Raw genomic sequence first — 20,119 nt, forward strand, 5'->3', positions numbered from 1 at the left:
TTTCTATCACACTGTGGACTTCAGGTCCGCCAAGATGCTCTGGCACAGGAGCAGGCAAACCTGGCCTAGGTTCCCAGCTCAGCCACCCTCTGGCTATATGAAACTTACTGTACTTCTCTGAGCATCCGTTTTGGTAGCCCCACTAAACTTAAGAAAACCCAACTAGGCCAGGAGAATTCACTGTTTGCTTCCAGGGGTAGCACCTCACCATAGTTTGATTCTAGTGTTTAAAGCAAGGTGTTTTTTGAAAACACAAACCAGTATTTTACCTAGCATCAGCCAGTGACACCCATGGGTTCAGGTGCTAGAGGGAAAAGCAACCAAATCAGACTTGTCAAGGAATATCCTGCAAGTGTCCAACGTGCCACCTCCCTAAAGAATGTGAGGACCCAACACAGGTGGAGGTCACGCCACTGTACCTGCCAGTTGTGATTACCTGTAGGTTCAAAGAGATCCTCCACCACCTACTGTCTGTCTGTCTCTCTCCCTCTCTCCTTATGACAGCTGCTTCCCAGATGGTACTCCTGTCTAGCTCCTCACCTGCTGGTCCTCCTCTCTGCGATGGCCTCAGAACTATTTCAGCCACACAGAGTTGGTGACTAGTCCTTGTGGGACAGAATCTGAATCTCTCAGCCTGGACAGAGTCTGAATCTCTCCTTATCCTGCACTCTGATATCCAGGAAAGATGAAAGCAACTCTAGGAAACAGAACGAAACACCTCTGCGATATATATAAGTTGAGAGCTCCTTACATAAGAAAAAAACTTCATGTCAAAGGCAAGTTTTCCAAGTGTGACTTGCCACGTACAACAACTAAAAACACTTGCTTCTTCACTCATTCAAACACTGCCATTCTTAGTTCCTAAATAGGCTCGAATTAAAACAGCCTTGCAGATAACAGAATAAAAGAAATCCGAGCTCCTTACAAAATTTAACAATCTGTACTTTCTTCCAGAAGACAGTCACTTGCTGTGGAGAAAGAAAAATGAAAACAACTCAGTTTTTTTCACTCAGCAGGAGATACGCAAGCTGTTATCGGTACAGTTGTAGCAGTTCCCTATTGAAGCAAGAGAGGAAGCCTAAATAGTTCTCTGCTTGAGAAATCGCAACAGATAAGGGTTCTGATCTTTAAAAAAAAAAATGGTTACAAAGTATTTGTTCTCTAAAAGGACTAGCTTCTTTACAAAAGAGTTATCTGTCCCTCCTAAAAGGTATTAAGTTTAGCCAAGGTATAGAAGGCCCAGTTCCGTACGTTAATACTGCAACACTGACTATCCTCACAGCCAAAAAGAACTCTTGAGTTCTGGTTTTTTGTGGCTGTCCTCCACAGTCTTCTTAGAGAGCACCCTCCAGCACCCTCCATTCACCTGCAATCAGGGTTTGGCAGGTAAGGTGGCACAGATTCCAATGATCACACCTACCCAAGACTTGGACTCTGTAGAATGATGCACAAGTCCAGGGACATTTGGAACTATTTGGAGAGGTCACACCAAAAAGATCTCCTGACCTCAGAGGCCATGTGCCACAAGCTGCATCCTTACCAGGGGCTTCCTGTGGCCTGGCCTTGACTGAGGCTCTGGCTGCTGGCTTCTTGGGCTCCTGTCCATTCATTATCCATCTTCACTGTTGATTTTGAGAACTGACTAGTAGCCTCCTGTCTAGTTCCTGTCCTTACTAAATTAACCAGAGTCATACTGAGCTTTGTGCTGCCAAGAGCCACAACTAAAACACTGAGGATAGTAAAATGAGGATTCCTCGCTGACACCTGCTCTTTGAAAGGGCTGGCTGTTCTTCCCTGCCTGAATAGGGCTAACTTATGCAACAGTTTCACAGAAATGGCAGGATGTGACTTCTGAGTCCAGGTCCTAAGGACATGTGACTTTTTATTTGCTTTCTCTTGGATTCTTTCCTCTGGGGCAAGCCAGTTGCTAAGTCACCAGGATGTCAAGTGGTCCTATGGATGAGTCCACATGGCAGGGAACTGAGGCCAACATCAGCTTGTCAACCATGGAATCAGACCTTCCCGCCCCATCCAAGCCTTCAGGTATGCTGCCTTCAGACAGGTGAGATGGGATAAAATTGCCAACTTTGTTATAGCATTCAGAAAACTGAGGGCTGTGCTAAAGATTGCGCTAGCATAGTTCATGGGAACAGCCTCTTCAGCACCTGGAAATGCACAATTCCAAATATCCCCAGGGCCATCCAAATGCTTTTGTTCAAAATAGAGATGGTACCAGCATTTGAGGTCCTCTTGTTTTGCTTATTCATAACGATGACTGTGTCCTACCAAGATGACCCACTGTTGTTCAATATTCTGCAACTTCTAGATTTTAAAATCATACATTACTGAGAGTTTTCATGAAGAATGAAAGCTCCAAGTTATATAGGACTGTGTCCATTTTTCTATTTTCTGTGACCAAGGGACATTTACTCAGCCTGTCCTGGTTAATTGTGTAGATTTTTTTTTTCTTTTAAACTTGGGTCATCAAATGTACCACCAGCACAGTGTGAGAAGGTGGACAGAGAGGAACAAGCAGACCACCCTGATTCAAGTCCTCTAACAAGGCTGTGTCTGTGTGATCTTGTATCTTAACATCATCTTGCCAGCTTCTCTTGCCCTTCCTGCCTATGGCCCTATAACTTGTACCCACTTAGAGCTTCAACTTTATAAAAATGTTTGAAAGTTTGTCCTTACGTGTTCCTTTAATTTGTTCACACGCCCACTTTCCTGGAGACATCTTCGGCCTGGTACTGTGGCTAATTGCATTTTCATGCATCCTGACTCAGTATTTCAACCTCCACTCAGAGGCACCATACTTGTCATGGACATTTTCCAGTTTAAGCTTTCTGCAAGAATATCACCCCGTGGAGCCGGGCCACACGCTGCATCCTTAACACTAACATCACTGCTGGATTTGTTCTCATGCCATGTGGGGTTCCACTGCCCCAACCAGAAATCAGGCAGTGGGAAATGAGTGCAGAGAACTGGGGCCCCTTCTGAATGTTAATATCAAGTTCGGATTCATCTGAAATCCTGATGGAAGTAAAATGTGTGATTTGGACACCGCACGAAAGAAAGGAGTCTCCAACATGGATTGATAGGATTTTTGCACAAACTTTCTCTATGGATCCCTTGAATCTAATTCAAAATGATTTTCAAATCTGGAGCACATGGGCAAAGCATTGCATCGGTGGCCTCCTCACAGACTCATAGCACTTGGCTGTGGATGGGTTTGGTTTCTGGGGCCTGAGCTGGGGTATACCCAGCACATCCTGGTACTGTGTCCACTGACGTGGTGCCCAGTTCCAGGAAGGCCATCCCTTTGGCCCTCTCATGTGATAAGGCCGTATCTTTGAGATTCGACAACAACAGGAAGAAAACTCTAGACATTTTTTGGACTTGCTTTGCTATTACTCATGTCAAAAGAATGGCATGCAGCCCCTGTGCCTGCTCAAGTGCCTGCTCCCTGGGCCTCTGCCCTGGGCAGAAGTCAGGGAGGGAAAGGCACTGGACTCTCGGGAGCTGGGTCAGCCTGCTCACGTGGCCAATTCTAGTGTCCTCAGTCCAGGGCCTGCAAAGGGAGAGCTCAGCTCATCTGGGGTTCTAGAAGATGCAGCCTTGGTGGTGAAGCTGAGAATGGAAAAAACAAGAAAAGCCAGGGACTGGGGATAAGGGGAGGTGAGGGAGAGGGAAGAGGGACAGGGAAGGGACCAAGGCCACAATCTGGAGTGGGGGGAAGCAGCCCCCACAAAGCCCTGCACTGGGGCCCTGCTGCCACCCACCTGGGCCTGGAGTTCAGTTCCTTTATATGTGAGGGCCAGGAGCAGTGTGGCAGGAGCACAAGCATTTGAGTGCAGTGGTATACCTTAAAAAGAAAGCCCAGAGACATCTCCTCATGTGTGCTGGCTGTGGTTTTGAAAAGCAGAATTAGGGCAAAAACAACTGCCCAGCCAAACACCTGGGCAGAAACCAGGCCTCTAATGAATCCCATGGTTCTAGCTCTCAAGCCACAGGGATGACACCAGGACCTCGGGGTAGCCCACCATGGTTCCCTCCCTGTACAGGGTCTTGGAGCAGGGATGAGCACCACAGGAGAGAGTCTTAGAGGATATCCTTTCACGGCATTGGGGGGAATATACTGGAGCCAGATTCCAGGAGAAGGGCCCTGGGGCAAAGGATCAAGGGCACCCTGGGCCTTTCTCCACACACACATCCCTGCCCCCAGTGTCTCAGTGCAGAGATGGTCTCTCTTGTACTTATTAGGTGAACAGGAGCAAGTGAGGAATGAATTAATGCAGGACATATGTGGCTTGAGTGGCCTTTCCTGAGGCTTAAGAGCTGCTCGGTCACCACAGCTGACTAGCATGCCACCACCACCACCTATTATAGTGAAGGAACCTATTCCTTCACTTTAAGCCTTGCTTTCCCAATTGTCTTCTTTTAAAGAACAACCTTGAAACCAGTCGTCACTGACAACTTGTCCTGGATGGCTCTGTCCAACTTCCTCAGCAGGAAGAGGAGCAATAACAGGGGACTTGGGCTCGCTAAGAGTGAGAGGAACTTCCCAACTGCACCATTTCAATCAACACCATGAGGCAGTCACTGTCTGCCCAGTACCAGGTGCCAAATGTGGCTCCAACGCCTCTCTGCACCTGCAGTCTGCCATGCTGCCCTATCTATCCTCCTGGCCATCCCTGCTCGCCTGTATGTGAAAAGTCCTGCCCTCATTCTTGGGCCCTGCAAAAGTCCTGGCCAAATGTTGGAATTCCCTGGAGAGCTTTGTCAAATATGCAACTCTTCCAGGGCTCTGCAGAACTGGGAAGCAATTCTGAGGGGGGAGGGCCAAGCAGGGGAGCTCTGGAGTCACCTAGGTAACTCTGATGTGCAACTTGAGAGCCTCTCCTGTATCAGATACAGAGTACCACCTCTGTATCTCCAGCATGACGCCTGTCAGATCTCCTTCATCAGAACTTTCTTTCATCTTCCCAACACAATACGGAGTCCATATCTCTCTTGTGATTCCAAAATCCTTCCTAGGCAGGGCCAGGTGTCCACCTGGCCTCCCAACCTCACTACTCTCTGAGTAAACTTGGGGGTCACCAGGTGGCCTCTTCCACCTCTGCATCTTTCCCCACCCCTGGGCCTCACATATAGGCACCATTCCTATTCCTCCATCCTGACAATTACTAGTCCCAATCACTTTGGTCTCTGGTGCCAGAAAGCCTGGGTTCAATTCCTCACCAGGCCTCTACTTCTGCTTGTGCAGAATAAACCCATTGGTCTTCGCACCTGGCATTGTTGCTGAAAGCATTAACCAAGTTAATGTATGAAAAGTACTTAGAATGGGAACTGGTACACATTATCAGTGACTATTAGCATCATTAAAGCTATTATTTTATTTGCTGCTATAAACCCCACCGAAAGTGGAGCTTTGCAAAGGAAAGCTGACTGTCGCTATTGCGGTATCCCTTGTTTGCAGATTCAGTACCCCAGGTAGCTCTCAGGTATGAGTTTTTAAAATGACATTAGGTCACAGAAAACAGTCAGGGGTGGTCACCCTGTTGAACCAACCCAGCCACCTGCACAGATGGAGGAAAGGAGTCTGCTGTGTGTGGGGGATGGGTGATCACACTGTCTTCTCATTAGACTATCACTCTGAGTCCTACCCACCAGGTCTGAGGGCAGCCCCCTCTTCCCCAGTGGACTGCTGCCCTCTGGGAAGAGCAGCACATGTCTCCTGAGAGACTCGTCTGTCTTCTGCTCTCACACACTGTGATGGTTTGTGTGTGTCCCCCAAAAGGTCACCTGTTTGGATGCATTCACAGGGTGCTGCTATTGGGAGGAGGTGAAACTTTTAAGGCAGGGACTACAGGGAGGACTTTAGACTTTTGGAAGTTGGTTCTCCTGTGACCCCTTGAGTTGTCACAAGAGACTTGTTACAAAGGAATCAAGCCTAGCCCCTCCTGTCCTCTGAGTTCTTGGTTCAGAAGGTAGTCACTTGCTGGCTCACACACACCTTCCACTGTTCCCATCACCACAGGAATGCAGCTAAGGGGTGGTCTTCATGGAGCCTGCACTCCGCTGTGAACCTCCCAAACTGTGAGCTAAATAAACTTCTAGTCATAAGGAACTCATGTCAGGTAGTTCATTACACTAATGAAAAGCCGACTAATAAACTGTGTGGTTTGGAGAAAGCAGACTCTACCCTGGCTCCTGAAAGGATTCAGGGGCTCAAGCCCAGACAATCAATCAGCATAGGATCAGCCCTGAACACGGTGGACGCTTTGCAGATGGCTGACTGCCCCAGCCTGGCTCATGAGAGCAAGGGGACTCACTTTGGCTCAACTAGACTCAATTCTGGATTAACCTATTGAGAAAAGCTCTCTCTCTCTCCTTTCACAGGCAGGACAGGATGTGAGGCTGCTCGAGGTCACTATGGGACACACCCTGTGAGAGCAGAGGTCAGAGGGGCAGGGCCTGGGTGGCAACATCTGGCCACTAGACCCCTCTGTTCTTGAGCCTTCAGTTCTGTAAATCCATAAGGCCCCTTATGAACTTGGGAGGAACCTGACACATGTTTCCATCTGTCACGTGTCTGAGCTCCCTAATACAGAGCTCATCCCCTGGCAGCAGGTATGGAGATGTCACACACACTTTCACTGGAGAGGAGGTTCACTCTTATTCTCAGGTATAGACTCTGCAATAGACCATCCCACAACAGCACTCTTTGGGAGCCCCAGTTTAGTCAAATGTGGGGATCGGGATCTCTGCCCAGCCACCAGGGCTCCCCCATCTACTAGGGTTTGTGGAGCAGGGGTGGTACAGGGCCACTGCTAGGGCAGTCACACCCCGCCAGCTCTCTGGGAACCTGTACCCTGGCAGGACTGGGGGTGGAGAAGGAAGTGGACCCTTAGTGGAACTTAAGCTGTGAGAGGCACCTTCCAGAACAGGACCCCCAGGCCCAAGGCTCACCCCTTCCCTGTGGGGCCCAAGGCTCTCTGGTTCTAACCACTGTCTCCTGCCCAGGTTATCAGATGCCAATCACTTCCCCTGTTCAGTGCACTTTCTTACCATCAGCTAAGCTCATTATAGTCAGTCACGTAAATCCCACCCAACATCATTCTAGCCAAGAGCTCAGAGCAGTCACCCTGGCATGGTCACACTCTCTGCCTGCCAAGCTAAAAACTAACACAGCATGCTGAATCTGCCTGCTCCAGCTTCTAAGATGCCAAATCACCAAGGAAAGCACACCATCTTTTAGACCTTTACTAATCACCATACCTTGAAAAGAAAGAAGCCATTGCTAAGCAAAATAACCAGGACCTACATCATTGATTTCTGCCCAGCATGGCCCATTCATTCAGGATGTGTGTTTGAATACAACAAACAATAAATCATTTGCTAAACAAAAGCATACTGCTGCATGAGACCTACACTCAGGCCTTCTGAAACTCCTCCTGGAAGCAATTTGCTGATGGAAACCACACCCAAAGGAATAGGCTGAGCATTACTTGGGCTGAGCACACAAAAGATGGATGCGGAGCAATGAGGTCATAGCTTCTCACCTTTAGGTCCTGCTCAAGGTTGGAACGTGCTTCCACCTCAGCAGACAACTAGCCTGGGCTTTGCTCTGCTGTACAGAGAGGAAAGGCCTCCATTTCCTGAGGCCAGCAATATACACGATGCCTCAGGGAGGGCGTGATGAGCCACCAGTCCACAGGGGCAAAACAACAAAGAGACACCCAACCCCTAGGTCCCTGGAGCTGGCAGTGGGTCATCTTCCTCCTTTGCAGCTGGTGACAGGTTCCACCAATTCTAGGTAGGCAGATAAAACTGTTCAGCAAACTTCTTAACTACATAACGTCCAAAGCAAAAGGCAGTTTTGACTCCAGCTGCTGATTTGAAACTGAAAAATTTGTAGAGAAAATATATTTCTCATTAGGTTAAACATGCAAGGAAGCATATTAAGAAAATAACTAGAGATGAGTGGAAGTATTTTCTTTTTTTTATCTGATGGTTCTTCAGAATGTGATGAGTTCAAATTCCTGAGCATACAAACAGCCAAATCTGTGTGTCGGACCTTGCTCTGCCTGGACAGACTGGCACCTGAGTAGGGCTGGATCTGTCACTGAGTGTAGACAACGAATTCTTTGTACCATTGTAGTCATCATTGTTGCTTTTGGTCACTGTGACTCTTGAGCATGTCTTCCAGCCCAAGGTGCCCTCAGGTAATGTGCCTCATGCCCGTAGGGAAGGCCTGCTTGCATTTCCTGGCCTGGCCAGTGCTTTGCCCTTGCAAAAAACGGCTCCTTTATGCTCCTTGAGAAACACACATCCACTCTCCCCAAGAGTGGGAAACTCTTCCTTGTGGGCTTGCTCCTGGCTCTTGCCGTAATCCGGGTGGATCTCCAGGTGATGACTGCAGAACGCTGGCTGTCCAGTAACCATGAAGTCCTCTCAGGAGGACCTCCTCTCAGGAGGCTTCTCAGGGGCTCTGGCTTCATAAGCACCCCCTTCTTGTAGACTTTTCCTAAGGTCCTGCTTCTACCCATTCAAGAACCTTCACTGCTTCCAGTGAACAAGTTTCCTCTGTTTTCACAGGAAATTTGAAAATGAGCTCCCAGTTAGACTAGGGTCCTTCAACAAGAGTCATGAGTGCCAGGGAGAGCCCAGGGTGATGCCCAGTTTGTCCCCATCGAAAATCAAAGGTCACATGCACAGTTCCAGGAACCCATTCCCAGCAGCTCTGCAAGTGGGAGGAAACAATCATTCTCATGGGCCCACACCTCTGATGTGACAGTCATCATTAGTTGAACCATTTGTGTTATTTTGTTAGGAATAATGGCTAATCCTCAAGGACATTAATCATAACAGTTTTCTTTTTCAGTACTGGAATTTGAACTCACAGCCTCATGCTTGCTAGGCAGTGTAACCAGTTTTTAATAACAGCTTTGAAAAAGATGAACCCGTTAGCACAGTGAGGCAGTTTCCTAATGAAACTTTTCCCTCCCATTGGACACACTGAACAGACACAGACCCTGCCCCCAGAGGAATCAGCTGCCTGTCCTGTGGGTGCTTCCCCCTCAGGCACTTTAAACTCACCACAGCCTGAGCTCACCCTCCTTCCTCGAGCTGCAGGGGCTCCAGATGCCTCCAGTCACCCTTGCTGGAAACTCGGGCCGTGGTTCTGCCGAGCGTGTTATCATCCATGGTCTACGAACCCACTCTGCTGCTGCATTAGTCACCACAGCCCTCCTTCACTCTGGGTCACACCACCAACAGGGCCCTTTCTCAGTCCCACAGCCAAGCGTGCTGCTGGACTCAGCAGTGACCGTCCAGGCACAGAGCACGCCTGGAATCTACGAGTGTCATGCTGGGAAAGAGGTCAGGCAAGACTCTCCTGACCTGTAACAAGCTGGGTCACACATGCAGTTTTCTACAGACAGAATCCATAGTATCTTCAGAAACTGAGGAACCGCTAGTTTCTCAGCAGATTCCACACTCCTCCGAGGTATGCTGGTGTTGGCAGAAGCCCAAAGCTTCCAGCTGTCTTGTCCTTTCCCCTCTACCTCTGGGCTCCAGCTCCACTCAGGCAGGACAAGCTGCTTCTCACTGCTGGGCAGGCACAAAGAAGCCCCTCTGCCTGGAGGGCATAGCCCTGTTGACTGCCCAAGACTGCTCTATGTGGTGAATCCCTTTCAGGTCCCACTCCACAGGCCCTTCCACCTGCTCTGCTCCACCTCTGTGTCCAGAGTCGACTTTATCACTTATCACAGTGAGGCAGGCTATAATTAGGAAAAGTTCGGGACTCATAAGAAAATCTATGACTTAATATTGCATTTCAGATTGACCATGCCGTGGCTCAGGAACCTCCCTCACCTGGCCCAGGAACCGCTCATGCCCCTCCCCACTCATTAATTTTGGACGGAAATCACCTGGTTCCTTCCTTCCCCTAGATTAGCATAAGTTTTAAAAGTACCTGGAGAAGAGCCGCATCCCCTCTCTGCCTGCAGATTTCACCTATGCCCACCATGGTCCCCTCTGTATTTCCCTTCCCTAATTTTTAATAAGCTGCATTCACACCCATGTGTCCTGCCGTGGATTCTTCCCTGTGGGACAAAGAATTTGGAAGTCTTCTGATCTCAGACTGCACCAGTGCCATTAACAACAGCACACACGTTCTGCCTCCTATGGATGCTCCATGTCACATCTGATGAAAACCAAGAAGGATCCTTTGAAAGAATATTGCTGGCCAGCTAAGAACAGCCTAGCTTGGCTCAACACAGTACAAAATTATTACATTTCTGGCTCTTACACTGTTACATAACATTGGGCCCAAATCCGGGCCTTGCTTAAAGGAATTTAAATGGATAGACTGATAACATCGCCAACGGATGCCTGAACTTCAGCTGAGCCTTGCAGTGTTGGCAAAAAGTAATTTATTGAATCACTACAGCACTTGATCAGGGCTGCAAGGAGCTGGGAGAAGAGAATGCTGAGTCAGCCCAGCTGAAGTTACGAGTCAGTGACCATCCCAGAGCCCTGTCCCATCCAGCCCTGAGTGTCTGGCTATTTGCAAATGCCACTGTCAGTGTCGGAAAAACCATACACTAAAAAACTATTGACACATTGCAAGGAATCATTTGACTAGTAAAAATGCCAGTTTTGAGATGATCTGAGATAATGTGGCTGGAGATGAAAGTTTATTTTTGACTAGGAAACTTCATAGTGCAACCAAGACTACAGAGGAGTTTTACTGTTGCTTACCTAAGAAGCTGAGGTATTCTCTCTGGAAGAGCATTTGCCAGTTTTCTATTCCTGAAAGTAAGAACCCTAAAGCAATGTTTTGCTGGCTAGGATTGAGTTACTGTAAAACCTTGAGCATCATAAAAGGACACAGATATTCTGACTTTTCACAAATTCACACTGATTTCCATCCTTGTGATTGTGAGAGAGGCTCAGGGTGTTTGGGACTCAATTCTGTGCCTGATGCAAGCAGGTGTCACCTGTCACTGTGCTCTCTGAAACAGTCCCCGGCAAATCCTGGTCCTCATCTCCTGCCCACAGGGTAAAAGAGAATGTGCAGGCCCCCTGAGCCAGCAACAGAGTGGGGTAGAAGCCTGGTGTCTGAGAGAAACTCAGTCTCTTTCACCCGCCTTCTCTGTCTCTGTCCCTTCCTCTCGCTCTGACTCTCCCTCCCGTCTCTCTCCTCTTTGTCTTGCTCTCTCTGCCTGTATCTGTCGCTTCCTCTCCCCTCCTCCCTCTCTCTGCACTGTATGTAGAAGGTCGAAGGCTGTATGTACAATACAGAACCCAGCTGTAGGAAATGCTCTGTGCTAGAACTGACCTTGCAGTAGGTCCTTGCAGGTCCCTCTGGAGTCTGGAAAGTGACAGGGGTGTTCTGTGAGAAAATGTCCCCACGGATGAAGCCAAAGGCCTTTCCACTCCAATAACCCATCCTGTGTTAACTCAAAACAACCAGCTTGTGACTCAAAGTGTGCTCTGTAACAAATGATCTGATACAGAGTGGCCAAGAGCAGGGCTGGTCCTGGGAAAAAATGTGATGTGAGAAAACTGAGGGGAACCCTTGTCTTCCTCTGCCTCCTGTGCCCTCCCCCACCACAGGAAGTGGGTTAACTCCAGGACTCAAAGGTCAGGATCCCGGAGGAGACACCTCCTTTCCGTAGGAGGATTTCCACCCATGTCATACTTCCAGCAACAAAATAAAAAGCTTTTTCCCATGACAAGAATTGCAGACAAACACAAGGGTAGGGTGAGATATGGGCAGGGTAGGAGAGAAGCCCCAGGGAAGGACACTGTGGATGTCTACCTTTGAGGCTGGTCTCTTTGAACCAGAGCTTCAGGTGGAGCCCGCTGGACAGAGCTCCACTGCTGGGCTCTGCTCAGAGGGCACATCCTGCCCTTGATGCACTTGTGCTCCTCAGCTGCAGGGTCAGGGCCAAGGCTGCTGAGGGCAAACAATTCTGCAGAGCCCCAAACTGAAAATTCCAGGTCCTTTTAGAGCGCGAGACAAAATAAAAAGACTTAGTACAAAAGCCATTTAAAACTGTCTTCAAGTGGCTATATGAAAGGAACATTCAAAAATGTGGTTGAGAAGAAAAATGAAACTAATTTTCTTCCTAGGACAAAAACTGGCAACTAAAGTCCAGTTGGAAATGTCTAAATACTTAAGGACATTGATAACCAAAAATTATACCTGCAAAGACGACACAATAGGACAGAGCAGCAGTGGCAGAGAAGTCGGAGCTCAGATAGTGTCAAGGCTTTGGTTCATACCCATGGCCCTCAGTCCTTTGGTAATGTAGGTCACATGCATGCATACAGCCTCACCACAATCCTTGTGGCAGTGTCATTCTCCCACTTGAAAGACTGGAATCCCACTTGCACAGGGCAAGTCTCTTGCTCAGCCCAGAGTTGCAGCACCAGAGGACCCAATCTGACAGGGTTCTGTCCCAAAGTGCTTGCACTGAGCTCCAGGTTACACTGCCTCCTGTGAAAAACAAGGCCCTGTGTTCTCCGTGCTGGGGCTCTCCAGGAAGGGGAAGTCATGGCCGGGACAGACCTCTGCATGCAGCCTCCTGTCCTCTACCTGGACAGGCTCTTACACGGCTCTGTCACCTTCATTCAGCCATTCCTGTACTTCACACTTTTGAGCGTGTCCTGAGTCCCAGGTACCCTGTACCAGCTGGCTAGCCATCCCAAGAGCCCACTGCAGAGTCACAGACATGCCCAGTGAGCTCTAGTCAGAGCTCTGTTGTTCCTGCCTTGGCCCTTCCCAGGGATCAGACAATGTTGCCAGCACCCAGTCCTCGGGCAAGGATTCCTCACCCAATCAACACTGGCATCCAAACACCTGCCTGAAAGCACCTTAGGTCTTTAACCCATAAACCAAGAATCAAGTTTTTCTTCAAAGTTTCCCCGCTCCCCATGGAGTTGGTATTTGCTTTGGAAAAAGCAGATGTCTTCATCCCTCTCATTATTTGATGCAATATACAGTGAGAGATCCCATTAAACACATTTTTGATTGTATTTGAAAGATATTTTAAAATACATTGTCCCCTTTATTTTATTTGGTCCCTAGTTCATTAGGAATCAATATAAAGGGACATTTGTTTTTCTGAAATATATTGAGAGGTTTTTATTTCACAAGCTTCGCTAGCCCCTTTGAAGTGTTTATGGAGTTGAAAGAGACATGGGGCCCATAGTCGGCAGAGAGCCGGCTGCAGTAAGAGTTCAGAGGCTGTGAACCACATCAAAACTCCATGAGTGGAACACCTGGATGGGGCAGACCTTGACAGGTGACAGAACTGAGAGAAGAAAAGGAGGTTGGGTTGGTAATCCCAAAGGAGAGATCTCCCAGCCCACATGTGGCATCAGTGCTCTCCCTTCCCCCAACTCACCCACAGCTGCTGCAGAATGGTAACATTTCACAAACCCCTTTTACCGTGGGTCTGGCCTATCTAAAATCTCAACCATCTACTTTAGCCAGCATTCTGCTTTACCAGAAAAAAAAAATGCAAGTGACACAATAGGAAGAAGTTAACCTCCAAGATCAATTTTTGTATGTCTGGGGTCAGTCCCTAAAATCAACGGCATACTAAGTGTCCCCAAAAGCCTGTCTGGGGAGCTCAATGACTGCAAGAACTCTGTCTAGAGCTGATATCCAGAGCAGAAAGAAATGTGGCTCAAACTTTCAGCTGACAAGCAGGAGGCAGCTCCAACCTCAGATCCAGCTGTACAGAATCAGCAGCTCTTCCTGGACTAGCAGTGGGAGATGGACTGGTCATATTGATAGAGACAGGACAGGTGGTCCAGAATAGTCCCTCTCTTTGCAGCACAGTTTTGAGGGCCTGAAGTGGGGGGGCCTCCAAAACCACATAGCTTTGTGCTCAGGTTTTTCTTGCCCTGGTTCCATACACCTTATTCTAAACCATGCTGCTTGTTCTTGCTGGGGCTGGTCCACTCTGGTAAGGCCTCACACCCAGCCTGGTTTAATTTGGGCCATGAGCCCAGGTTAACAGGCATAGCAAGTTGCATTTCTACATCCTTGATCACTGGCACTGGAGTCAACAGTGCATGCTAAACAATGAATTCATTCATGGAGCACAGGCGGTGGTAACATACAATTCAATACGGAATCATGCAAAATTTACATAATAATTTAGGTTATCATGTGAAAATAAAGTTACTTAGTATGTCACACCACATTGATTTACCAGTCTGGATGGCACACAAAGGTAGAATCTATCTGTTAATCTGGATTTGGTCTTTGTTCATTTATTCATTTGAACCTCACTGGGTTTTGGCATGGGCGATGCACAGCATTCGGTGTTTTAGGGGAGCAGTAATTACAGTTAACTGGGTACCAGCTACATAGATTGTAATTTATATACGTCATCTGTCCCCTCACAGCAGCCAAGTGAAGCAGAGACATCAGTTCCACTTTAGAAGGAAGAACACCAGGGCTTACACTTTGACTCATACAGTCAAGGTCACACCTGAGCCAGAATTTGAATCCATGCCTGACTTGGAAGTCTAAGCTCTCAAAGGCACTCCCTCCAGTGACCGCCTGCTGCAGGACATAACTAAACAAATCAGCTGAAAGTCAAAACAGAACCCAGTGAGTGCTCTAGGACAGGGACAACTATCTATGGAATCAAGAGGAAGTGAGATTATTTCAGTCAGAGGGTAAAGAAGGCTATATGGAAATGGAGACATTTGAGTTTGGCCTTGAAGTATGGGTGGAAGTCCCTTTGAAGGAGAGAAAGAGGAAGGAGACAGAGCAGGAGGCTTTGCCTCTCAGGTGGGGTCAGGTGTCCTTCTGGGGAATGTAGGGGGCCTTCAAGGAAGATCAGGCCATGGTTCTGTAGGAGACAGCAAGCCAAAAGATGATATAGAATTCACAAGGTTTTTCCTGGGTTGATAATTAAGGATTAGGAAGACCAGTCTCTATTGTAACAGACACACGCACTCCATTTATTTTAGAGCAGAACTTCCCTAACTCTAATCCAAGCGTCAAAAGTGAAAAAGACAGGTTGCATGAGGGAAAGGAGGGGAGTGTGAATCATGATCCCTCACTGCTCCCAAACCTGCCTCCTTGGGAGATCACTTGGGGGCCTCTGGATCCAGCTGTGTGCTCAGCATTTCCCTAAGAATTGGCCCCATAAACCCTGTGTGGATCACTCTCATCCTGCCACGATCCAAATTCAATGCACATCATCAGAAACGTGTGGCTGCCCCCATCCACAACTGACATCCACTAAAAACACACAGCACATTCACATAAGCCCAGGTACCCACTTTGTCACCTGTCCAGCCACCCAACAGCAGTGAGCAAGAGTCCGCTGCCAGATGATTGTCTGGGCACTGACCACACACCACTGTCTTCTTGGAAACTCTAGTCCTTCCTACCTTTCCAAGCAGGGTGGAGGCTGGTGTAATTAGGTGGATGAAGAAAACACTGGGAAGTTGGGAGGAAGAGAGCTGAAGTTTGATTTCGAACATGCTGGAGGGGGGCATTTGATACCCCAGGAGAAAAATGTCAGGTGGGCAGCTGGACACAAGAAGCACAGAGGAGTAGGCCAGGTATACATATGCCTCTGATCGGCAGGGGAGATTTTGACAAATAGCAGTGGGGATGAAGCCAATTGGACCAACTGAGGCACACTTGGAAGGAGAAACATTTTGGTCAAGTGAAATGGGGCCATCTCTCCCACTGTGCTGCAGCCACTCACAGGGGTCAATGATTTACATACAGTAGTACCTGGAAGGAGAAGGTCACCCTAGGACACAGAGCTTTGGGACCTCCTCCAGGTTTCTGGAGCACCTCTCAGTCAGGTGTCCCTCCACAGAAGGGGAGAAGTGGATTCTGGGCAATGCTGGCTCTGTACTTACTTTGTGTCTCCACAGGGCCCTCAGGAAGCAACTCCCACACTGACCTCCTTGACTGATAGGCTGGGTGTGAGGATGGGGTTATGTTAGTAACTCTAAAGCCATCCGGATTCACCCAATGACCTGGCATTTTACAGAGACAAATCTAGCTCCTAGCAATGTCTGCACATGGAAAGTCTGCTGGGTGGGGTGGTGCTGATCACAGGCAGCACTAATCCTGAGGAACAAAGACCTGGTCCTGAGGTCATGTTTAGCAACAGGACCATCTCTGGGAAGTGCTGGATGCTGCTTCAGGGCCCTCACTGACAGTGTAGACCCCACCTTTTGGAAGTGCTCCACATCACAACCTGAACTTTTTGCTCCCCCACAGGCCTAAAGCTTGTGTTGGGAGAGCCCAGCCCCAGCTCCATTCACACAAGGACCTCTGTCCACACCTGGAAGGCTGAGCAACCTTGGTGATTCCAGCCTAGCAGCCACCAGCACCCTACCATTCACAGCCTCCTTTGGTGCCTTGTGCCTAGGTTTTCGAAAGACAACCCCCCATTCCTGGCCACCACCCCAAATAAGCATGGGTTTTTATCTTGCAGAACTTCATTCACCTTTGCAAAGGCCTCCTGGTACCTTGAGTCATGGCGCACCTCAGGTCAAGGGCAGAGATGATCGGACAGAGACACAGTAATTTCTAGAACACCTGAGCATCCTTTGCTGGTTTTCCTTCAACCCAGCAGTACACTCATTCACTGGCAAACCCAGCTCAGGGCCACCTCTTCTTTCATTGAGTTTTCCAGACTGAAACTCTGAGAGAGTGGTCATAATTCAAGACAAGTACATTCCATACTTCTGCAGGTATCACTGTCTAACCTTTCTAGAAAGATTTGCCATGCCTGGAAGAAATTTAGGTCAGGTCCAGCACTGTCTCCTGGGCTTGGCTCTGCTCACCAGCCGGTGGGTTGCCCAGCCTTGCCCAGATGGTCCCCGAGCGCACCAAGATTGGCACCGCTGGGCCCCGGTCCCCAAAAGGCAGCATCCCCGCTGCACCCCCACGGCTCCTAGAGTTGCAACTGGAGTCACTTTCTGGAAAGGCTCCAGTCCCAACCCGAGTGCGCAGCCCCCAACACATCCCTTGGCCCCCGCCTTAACACATGTCGCTCTGTCGTCGGTCCCCTTGCACTGTCGCCAACCGAACACACACACACTCCGCTCGTGTTTACCGAGAGCGGCTGCTGAGGTCAAGTTGAAATAAGGACTCCAGGAGGGGCGACAACGTGGGATGGTGGCCAGTGTCGCGCGGTCTCTGGACGCTGGCACCCGGTACACCGCGAGGGCGGACCCAGCACCCTGGCGCGGCCCGTGCCTCCCGCGGTGGCGGTCGGGGCGGCGTCCCCGGCCTGCTCGGGCCACCCGGGGCGCGCACGGTCACCGCAGGACGCACGGCCACCCGCCCGCGCCGCGCGCCGCTCACCGCTCACCTCGGGGGGGCCGGTGCTGTCGCTCCGATCGCGCCGCCGCGGCGGCTCCGCATCTCCCGGGCGCCCGCCCGCCGCCCTCCGGGGCGCCCGCTGTCCCCGCCGGCACGAAGGAGGTAGTGAGGACCCGCGGGGGCAGCGGGGTCCCGGCGCCTCTTGAGACGCCTCCTGCCGCCCGCCGCCCGCCGCCCGCAGCCGAGCAGGAAATTTGTGCAGCGGATCCCGCGGCGTCCGAGGCTCGGACTCCGGCTCCGGCTCGAGCTCCGCGGCGGGGGCGGGGCCCTGGCGCTGCAAGGAGCAGGGGCGACGCCTGGTGCCGGGCGCGGGGAGCGCACCCCGGGAACCCGCCCTCCTGCATGGCTTTGAACCCCCCACCCCCCCTACATCCCCCCGCCCCATCCCTCCTACCCCCCACCCCGCCCCATCCCCCCACCCCGCGTGTCTGCTTACCTGGGTGCTGGCCCGCCTCTCTCCCCCACACAGGCACAGCGGGGAGTGTCAAGGTGTGTGACGTGTGGTGCAATTCAGACCAGCGGGAAAGAAAAGTCAAGGCCCTTCCTGTCCAGTCCTGGCCCTGGGCACCAGGAAGTAGTCTGGCTGGAGACATGCTTTATGTCTTGCAGCTGGTATGGGGGAGCGCACCTGGTAACTAACACTGCAGGGATAGGAAATCTAAGCAGGATGTCTCCTCCCAGAAGAGGGAGCAGAGGGTGGTGGGTGTTGGAGTGGGCTCAAAGTCACTGAGGAATTTCTGGCAAAATTAAGTATACAGAGAAAAGAGGGTAAGAAAGGGTCCGGGAGTTGGACATGGTGGCTGTCAGCTGTAATCTCTGCTACTAAAGAAGGATAGGCCTATAGGAGGATCTCCACGTAGGAGCAGAGCGAAAAGCGAGACCCTATCTGAAAAATAACTAAAGCAAAAAAAAAAAAAAAAGGTCTGGGGCTCAAGTGGTAGAGTAGCAGTGTGAGGCCCTGAGTTCAAACACCAGTACAGATAGATCGGTAAATAAATAGTCTGTGTCTGCTGTTCCGGGGACTTCTTTCCTGGAGGTTTCATTTAGGCCATTCATTCAGAGGGAAGGAAATTCTGTCAGAAGGGCAAAAAGGATGTCAAAGCCATATTACCCCTCTTGGATGTGAACCATTGTTCTGTGCCCTCATATGGGACAAAGGCACAACCCTCCTAAGGGGTGCTGTAATCTGTGGTGGGTACCTTGCTCATTAAATTAGGGAAGGAGGGAAGGAAGGAAGAGGTACTTGGGCACATCAACACCCTACAGTCAACTCTTAGGACAGTTGGAGACTGCTTCTGACAGACCCAAAGACTAAAAGAGCCATGGCACCCACTGACTTGAGATCCTCCACAGTTACTTGCTCAGAATGTGACTTACCTTCCACCTGGTGCAAGAGCTGTGGAGCCAGCGGAGAACTGGAGCTCAGCCTTCCTGCCTGCTTTGCACACGCCTGTCTCTGTGGGCCTTTCCAGATATGTAAATGTAAACCAACTGCATATACCTCAAAAAATGTGCAGCTTCCGGACGTCTCCTCCAAGTTCACCTCCTCTTGGCATCTCCTTTCATCCTAGTCCTAACTCTAGCTTTCAGCCTCTTGACTCCACCTCTGCCTCTCATCCATCCCCAGTCTACTTGCTGTCTAGCTTCTCAGTGCATCTGGACTTGTACCCCCTTGTCTCCTCCCACTGCCTTCACCTCTCCTATGTTTGCAGTGCCCCTCCATTTCACTCCTCTGCTTAAACACCTCCATTCAGAATAAAAGTCAAACTGTGGGGAGGCTTCACCCAGCTTGCCTTGCTCACCTGCTCCAGCCCTTGGTTCCTTTCTTGAGAGTCAAGCTCCTTCATGCCTGGGGCTCTGTCCTCCTTTGCACCTTCCTACCAAGTGCCTCTGAAAGATTGCCCTGCACCCCTCCCTGCCACTCTCGTCCACAGTCCCCGTCACAGTTCGGGATTATTGATGGGTTTATCTGCTGGTGTGGTGTCTACCATCCCTTCTTCCCTTGCCCCCAGGCCCTCTGCCTCTGCAGTTCAAACACACCCCATAGCCAGGAGGAACTCAGTGGGTGAGTGAAGGCTGACAGAGCAGAGGAGGATGGTCCTGGCAGGCAGCAGCAGGCAACAACGGGCAGCCTTGTGGCCCTGGCCCATAGCCCAGCCAGTCAGGCAGATCCTTCTGAGCTTGCCCTCAAGGAATGCCCAGGCTGGGTGTGTTCATGTGGCCCAGTGAAGTCACCCAGCTGTAGATTTTCCTGCTGCAAAGCCAGGCATATGAAGAGAAGGCAATAATTTCAAAGCTCTGATAATCATCATTTTGCTTGTTAACACTGCAGGGCTGGGAACGCAGAGACTGTGATCATGGAGAGAGGAACACTTGGCCTTGTCAGACATCTGCTGTTGGAAAGTGAACAGCCCTGAGAACATGAGGAGGAGGCAGATGGCTCTTCTTTCCCAGTGATATCATCCCGGTGGGACCCCAAAGACTCTTCTAGGAATTAGCAACATTCCTGAATGCCTTCTAAAGTCTCAGACATCACATCATACAAGAGCGTGTTATCCCCCACCATCTTTGTTCCTCTCTTAGGCTCAAAGCCCCTTTTGGTGTTAGTCAATTCCCCTCCCTTCATTCTAGGCTCTAAGGACTTCCCACTTCCTGCCATCCTGAACACCTTATCACAATTTTAGGACTGGGGACACAGCCCTTCCCAGCCACAGCTTCCTCTGCCTG

The 20,119-nt window shown here is 50.0% G+C and overlaps 1 protein-coding gene across 1 annotated transcript in view; it reads right to left on the reverse strand.

Moving 5' to 3' along the window:
• Nucleotides 1–17,537, reverse strand: part of Ptpre (protein tyrosine phosphatase receptor type E) — a 153,286-nt gene extending 135,749 nt beyond the window's left edge. The window contains exon 1 of the mRNA XM_074078051.1: nucleotides 17,382–17,537. The gene's annotated coding sequence lies outside the window, so the exon portion shown is untranslated. The remainder of the gene's footprint in view (nucleotides 1–17,381) is intronic.
• Nucleotides 17,538–20,119: the final 2,582 nt, after the last annotated feature.

Source organism: Castor canadensis, chromosome 7, assembly GCF_047511655.1.
Source record: "Castor canadensis chromosome 7, mCasCan1.hap1v2, whole genome shotgun sequence".
Classification (NCBI taxonomy): domain Eukaryota; kingdom Metazoa; phylum Chordata; class Mammalia; order Rodentia; family Castoridae; genus Castor; species Castor canadensis.